General features: G+C 38.8%; 1 protein-coding gene across 1 annotated transcript in view; it reads left to right on the top strand.

Moving 5' to 3' along the window:
* The first annotated feature begins 4,525 nt into the window (after window positions 1–4,525).
* LOC126235282 (putative SLC9B1-like protein SLC9B1P1) overlaps window positions 4,526–7,641 on the top strand; it is a 115,958-nt gene continuing 112,842 nt past the window's right edge. The window contains exon 1 of the mRNA XM_049944007.1: window positions 4,526–4,569. The gene's annotated coding sequence lies outside the window, so the exon portion shown is untranslated. The remainder of the gene's footprint in view (window positions 4,570–7,641) is intronic.

Below are 7,641 nucleotides of genomic sequence, written 5' to 3'. Positions count from 1 at the left end.
TCTAGTACGTACCATTTTTGAGTTTTTAAAGGTTTTTTATTTTTCGTATTCAGTATTTTGCTTTTTGCTGTTCTTGTGTTTTGACGTTTAATTGCTTGTTTTTGATATGCAGAGGAGAGCTAGAAGATCTACAAATAGTCAGTAAATGGTTGGTGTGGTAATCCAGTAGTGTCAAAGAGATCCACAGTGAGTGTTTCCTGTGAAATATAGTGCAAACTTTCTGTGTTTAAAATTTACACTAAGAAAAATGACAACTAGTAAATCCCGTTGGTGTCTAAACCACCCTGACAACTTTTGTTATGTGTGGGAAATTCACTCAAAAATTCCAAAGAAAGCCAATTACTGATTTAGTTAAGAAGGCATATAAATTGTATTTTGATTGTCCTGTTGGTGACCAAGATAAAAATTTTGCAGCTCATATTGCCTGCATAACCTCTACTACAACCTTAACCGAGTGGTTGAAAGGAAAACGCGGATCCGTGCCATTCGCTGTTCCGATGGTGTGGTGTGGGCCTAAAGACTATTATTCAGACTGTTACTTCTGTCTTACAAATATTTCGGGACATTCAATCAAAACTAAACAAAAAATAAAGTATCCAAATGTATCTTCAGTGCATTTGCCTGTGCCCCATGATGAGGGGTTGCCTGTTCCTGTCTGTAACTTGAAACCCACGGTACCAGACACCATGTCAAGTGAATCAGAAAGTATTGAATATATAGAAGAGTACTGCCCTCAATATCATGACGGTTCGCCTCAGCTCTTTAATGAAAAGGAATTGAACGATTTGGTTCGTGACCTAAAACTTTCGAAACAGCAAGCTGAACTGTTGGGGTCGAGACTGCAACAATGGAATCTTCTAGCTCCAGGAACAAAAATTTCCTGTTTCAGATCAAGAGGTGCTTCCTTCGCTCAATATTTCGATATGCAGAATTCAATGTGTGTATGTAGAGATGTCAATGGTCTGATGATGCAGCTAGGTGTACATCATAATCCACGGGAGTGGCCACTCTAATAAAACCAGCTTGAAAGCAGTACTACTGCATAATGGCAATTCATTTCCATCGGTACCTTTGGCTTATGCAGTGGACATGAAAAAAACTTATGAAACCATGGCTTCGTTGCTAGAGACAGTTAAATATAAGGATCATGAATGGCAGCTTTTCTGTGATTTAAAAGTTGTTGCACTCCCTACAGGTTTACAGGCTGGATTCACGAAATACTGCTGCTTTTTGTGCGTTTGAGAAGCCATGACACCAAGAACCACTATACAGTCAAGGAATAGCCTATAAGGAAGTAACATATTCCTGGAAACGTAAATGTGAACAATAGCCCATTGGTTGAGCCCTATAAAATCATTTTGCCTCCCCTTCATATCAAGTCGGGCCTTATCAAGAACTTTGTAAAAGCTCTGGATAAAGAAGATGAGGCCTTCAATCACTTAAAAGAAAAAATTCCTAAATTAAGTGAGGCATAGCTGAAAGAGGGTATATTCGTTGGACCACAAATAAGAAAACTGCTGAAAGATCCAACCATTGATACCAAACTCAGAGATATCCAATTAGCTGCTTGGTCTTCTTATAAAGCAATTGTGAATGGCTTTTTGAGTAAAAGAAAAGACAAAAACTATGTTACTATTGTGAATGATCTGTTGGACAACTATAAGAACATGGAGTGTAGAATGTCGATTAAATTCACTTTTTACTTTCTCACTTTGATTTCTTCCCGGAAAATTTGGGAGCCGTAAGCGATGTACATGGTGAACGCTTTCACCAAGACATTCCTACCACGGAACACCGTTACCAAGGCCATTGGAACCCTTCGATGATGGGTGACTACTGTTGGTGTCTTGTTAGGGAGAGTGATGAAACGGCAAACAAAAGAAGAGCTCCGTCGTCGCATTTTTCAAAAACCAAAGACGATTAAAGGGGAAAATATCTTCTGAATACATTTGGACCTTTTATTGGCATCATGCCCACGTATACAAAAAAATAGTATTGATTTCAAACGTTCTGAATGTGTATTTTTGTTTGACCTAATTGTGTCAATTTTCGCTATTACCATTTTTTATTCTGCTTTGTATGTAGGAAATGTGACGTCGTAGAAAAAAAACTGATTTTACCAGTGTATTCAGCACCCCAAAATTAGGTAAATCCACCCATTTGCAAACCAGATGCTGAAAAAAGTTGAATTTGTTAACTAATGTTATTACAATTCGTAGCGATCTTAGTGAGATAGCCCGTAATGGTGGTTAACAGACGTCTCTCAAACAGATCATGTGCGTTCATACATCACGAGTCACCGCGTTTCCACTTGTCAATAACACATCGGAGAGATTAATGGTAATAAACAATAAGACATGAGTCAACATTTAAACGAAATAAATAAGTATTCTCATTTACATGAGCTTGCAGTGATGCATGTATCTTAACAGACCCAGGCCAGGAGGAGAAAAGTTGAAGAGGGAAGTGACAGGTAAAGAATATCAGATAAAAGATGAACATTAATTTTACAAATATGGTCTTGCCAGTCATTCTATTCCTCCGAAGTTTAACTGACAGCATTTTTATGATTTTACAGTTGAGACCATAAGTTCTTTTCTTATTACAGATAACATATTCGATAGGTAGACTATTAAATCTGTTCTAAAAAGAAATAAATTTCTTTTAACAAGGAAGTAAAGAAAAAATACTATTATGTCTCTATAAACTCAATCTGGTATCTAACTTTCCTGCGATTTGTTTTATGTGGTCATTCCGCTTTTAATCGCTCCGAATGAAAACTCCAAGACATTTAACTGATGTTGTTTCCACTCAAATTTTAGTACTCGTGGGATTTCCATCCATTTATGAGTAACAGACTAAATTTCTTCATGCTTAGAGTCAACAGTTAATCCTTGCACCAAGCGTCGATCCTCTGCAAGTCTTCTTGCATTTCTCTTTAACTTTCGACCGTTGTGACTTCTTTATATACAAGAATATATAGTCCCCCATCAACCTCATGGAGCCTCCGTGGTTATTACACATATTTTTAATAGTAATTGTCTGCAGAAGAGTGCGCCCTGATTTGAAATTTCCTTGCTGATTAAAACTGTTTGCCGGACTGAGTCATGAACCTGGGATCTTTGCCTATCGTAGGCATGTGCTCTGCCGACTGAGCTATCCAAGCAACACCCACGACCCGCCCTCAGAGCTTTAATTCCACCATTGCCGCTTTTACTGTCTTGCACACTTCACAGAAATTCTCCCGCAAACCTTGTGGGACCAGCACTCGTGGATGAAAGGATACTGCGGAAACATGGCTTAGCCACAGCGTGGGGGATTGTTTCCAGAATGATCAATCTGCAACGGTTTGTGCTCTGATTTCATCAACTCCGTCGTTAGAGCACTTACTTGCAGAAGGCAGAGGTCCAGGTTCTCGTCCTGGTCAGGCACACAGTTTTAATCCATAGGGAAATTTAAACTCAGCGCACACTCCTCTAAAGAGTGAAAATTTATTCTGGAAATAATCCCCCCCCCCCCCCCAAGGCTGTGGCTAAATAATGTCTCCATAATACCCTTTCTTCCAGGAGTGCTAGTCCCTTAAGGTATGTGGAAGTTTGGAAGGTAATAAACGATGTTCTGACGGGAGCAAAGTCGTGAGTGTCGGTCGTGAGTTTTCCTTGGATAGCCCAGACAGTAGAGCATTTTCCCGCTGAAGGCTAAAATCCCAGGTTCGAAAAAAAATGGTTGAAATGGCTCTGGGCACTATGGGACTTAGCTTCTGAGGTCATCAGTCCCCTAGAACTTAGAACTACTTAAACCTAACTAACCTAAGGACATCACACACATCCATGCCCGAGGCAGGATTCTAAACTGCGACCGTAGTTCGCTCGGTTCCAGACTGAAGCGCCTAGAACCGCTGGGCCACACCGGCCGGCTCCCAGGATCAATTTCCGATCCGACACACAGTTGTAATCTGCCAGAAAGTTTCAAGGAATTGCTAATTTGGAAAGGAACGAAAGTATGAGGAGGAGTTGTAAAGGGAGACCAAGGCTTGCATACAGTAATCAGGTTCAGACGCAGATGTAAGATGCAGCAGTATTGCATATGTGAAAAAGCTTGCACAAAATATACTACTACTACTAATAATAATAATAATAATAATAATAATGTGGAGGACTTCACTCAATCGGTCGTCTCACTGGTGATTACAACACGAAAATAGAGTAGACGTAGCTCCACGCTCGACCGCTTTTGGGAGAAGAAGCGAGAGTCGCATTCTGTGCAGTTTATCTGCTGGTAGGTAGGAAGGGCTCGGTGGGACTGAGCTGCAGTGCCTGGCGCGCACATTGCCGGTAAGGTACGTTCTCCAGAGGTTATCTCGCGGAGGGCCGAGGTCACGTGACAAAGTGTTTTAGTAGCGACGTCACACGGAGCGCTAAGTAACCTTATTTAGCGGGTCAGTGCACACGTGCGTATCACGCAACGCGCTCGGTGCTGGAAGCGCCGCTCACTCTTATTAATATCAGGCGCTGAGTGGCGGAGGCCCAGTCGAGACCAGTCGGCAGCAGCAGAGGCGCCGTCTCGCAGGTAAGCTACCCGGTGGGCCGTAGGGCAGTGGTTCCCACCCCTTTTAAGGATACGAGATACTTTTTTGGCTCCGTATGTTTCGAAAGTCAGTACCTATTTGTTTCACGCGCTATTTCTTTTGCGTATATCTTACAGTTTTGTAGAAATCACAGTAACCTAAGCAATTTGCAAGAATTTTGCACATTTTAGGACATGTTATGTTTATGAAAAACAATAATTAAAATAGCGACGCACAAGATTTTCTAAAATACTTCAACAGATTCAGGTACCATTTAATATATTAATACGCATGTGAAGGAGGCTAAATTTTTACCAGATATATATGACATGTTGACTAAGATACTAAACCTATTTATTTTAGCACGTTAACTATATTAAACAAATTAAAAATTATCATATTTTATTTTATAATAAATTTTTAGAATATTTTCCCTAGTTAAAATTTAATTTCTATATAATCAACCGGCAATAAGGTTAAGGTTTGTTTGATAGGTGTAAACAACTGCAAGTTACAGGAAAGAGATTAGTGGAATGCTTTATCAACTTGAGGCGATATGTGTACCTACATTCTGAAAAGTACTACCTCTTCATCTTCTAGCTTTCTTTTGCCATTCGTTTCATTACTTATTAGTTCATTGACGAATGTATATTAATTATATTTATGTCCACAGACTTCAGCAAACATAACTATTAAATTATTTTTCTTGTATGAGGTTACTAGAGAGATAAATACATTTTACATGAATGAATATATAATTGCTTAGAATAAATTATGCCTGTCTTGCAATAGAATTCTACATTTAATTCATCATTATGTGCAAAATTCTGGAGGTACTATGATATCGCTTTATAACCAATTATTGGTTATCGAAGTATCTTCTTTGATAAAAGAAGTGGCGGAAGTAACTGCCTGAAAGTAAATGAACAGCAAACTGTTAGGAAGGGTTTCAGGTACACTACAAACAGCGTCATTGCCCTCACAAAAATTTGAATCATATATGAAGAACAGATACACAGTTTACTCCCAACAGTGCGGACTGCTTTGTTTCTAAACTAGTTTCCCATGGATTTTATTTTATCGAATTTCTTGATGTGGGGCATTGTTAGTACTTATTGCACACAAATGAACATCTGTACTCACAAAAATCTGCATTACTTAGGCAACAGACTTTCAGTAGGACGTAAAAGTAACACTTCACCAAAGCGAAAATAAACAGGAACAAAGAGGGTAATTTACAGATGGTGGAAACTAATAGCGTTACCAACATATACAATACATCCCAAACAGGAACGCTGGTAGCCAAATTTTCTACTTGTTTTACGAAATACTAATGGTTTTCTCTAATTAAATAACGGGAGAAAGGCAATGGCAACGACACGACCTTGCCTATAAAATGTAATATATAGCGGTCGGTTTTCATCCTATACCCAATAAAGTATATATCAGTTTAATCAGGAAAGACTATAGAATTTAATGAAGTGATAAAAATTAATTTTTCCATCACTCAGAAGTACCCTATGTCCTTAAGATCATTACTCCTGTGACCTATAAGTTTTTATCTAGAATTCCACCCCTCTCCCTACCATCACCAATATCAGCGTCTAATTTAAGTTTAGAATGAAAAAGAATTTCCTTTCGACACTGCTATTTTCAAATTGGCGAAAGATTAATGATTTTTAGTTTTGTGGGTGTTTTCTTAAACCACGTACTAATGAGTCCATGAGACAATTGGTACTGCTAACCTGCAATAACATTTTTTTTTTGTATAGAATGTTGAAGCAATTATCAGTGCACAGCAAGTGCATCCTCAGAAAACACAGCTAGCTGCCCACATTGAGGATAGATTATTGTTACAAAACATGATTTCTCTGCACCAATCCTCTCCCTACCGACACTTGCTTCACCCACCCCCCCCCCCCCTCCCATAATTAAAATCGACCAAGTTAAAATGCGTGCACAACACTTATTGTTTGTAAGCCACTTGATTCCTGGATTCCTTACTTCTAAACTATTAGAAAATGGAAGACTTTAGGCTATTAACGCTTTGTGTATGACCATTGCCACTAATATTATTATTAATGTTATTATTATTATGTGTAAGCGCTACAGCGGTGTAGAATTCATTGCATAGTTACTGTTGAGTTGTTCTGTCAATTAGTTCCTTTATTTGTTGTGAAGTGAATAATGAAGCAATTCCTGGTCCATTGCGGGAACTACATCCAAATCAGAGAAGTCATTTTCATTAATTCCTTAAGAATATACAAGTAAAAAGGATGTAAGTTGAGATTGGAATACGTGCGGAAGATGTCGTTCATACATTTCTTTCACAAGCCAGGGCGTCCACCACATTGTGTCATACGTTAACGTTACTATTTGAAAAAATATTGTAATTATTGGTAACGTATGTAATAAGAATCACTGTATTACTAAATTGATAATAGTATTGATATCTTAAAACTAAATTAGTTTCGTGATCAAACAGTCAAATAGTTTTGTCTTCACTCATGAGAAAATTTCATTTGACCTCCCCCCCCCCCCCCCCCCAGGTTCGGAACCACTGCCGTAGGAACTGGAGAGGGGCACGAAGTGCATTTACAGTGTAAAACGAACAGTTTCGTCTCGTGTGTGTTCTTCAGTCACTAACAACAGAAACAAAACTTAAAAGTTTCGTTTATAATTGCAAGCATTTTAACGACGTTTATAACTATACAGCGATGTATGGCTATAAACTGCATTCGCAGCAGTACTGAAAAGTAGAAATATCGTCCCTTGTTGGCCCTGAATAGCGTGTTCAGGAAAGAAGTAAGTAACTGAAAACTTATACTTGACCAAATATTTTGCTGAACTAAAAAATTCCTTTATCATACAATAACGCTAGGGAGAGCGAAAAACACTAGACTACAGAAATACGACATATCATTCCACGCTAAGACCGTCGCGTAACAAGACTGGGTCATTGTCAGAAGAGAGTACGTCTTGCGGGTTCCCTGCAGACACGGGTCTACTGCGGTTGGGATAACAGGTGCATCACAGCATGCGACTCAAATGGCGCAGCAAAACTGAAAACATGT

This window comes from Schistocerca nitens, chromosome 2, assembly GCF_023898315.1.
Source record: "Schistocerca nitens isolate TAMUIC-IGC-003100 chromosome 2, iqSchNite1.1, whole genome shotgun sequence".
Taxonomy (NCBI): Eukaryota; Metazoa; Arthropoda; class Insecta; order Orthoptera; family Acrididae; genus Schistocerca; species Schistocerca nitens.
This window is presented reverse-complemented; position numbering and strand designations above follow the sequence as displayed.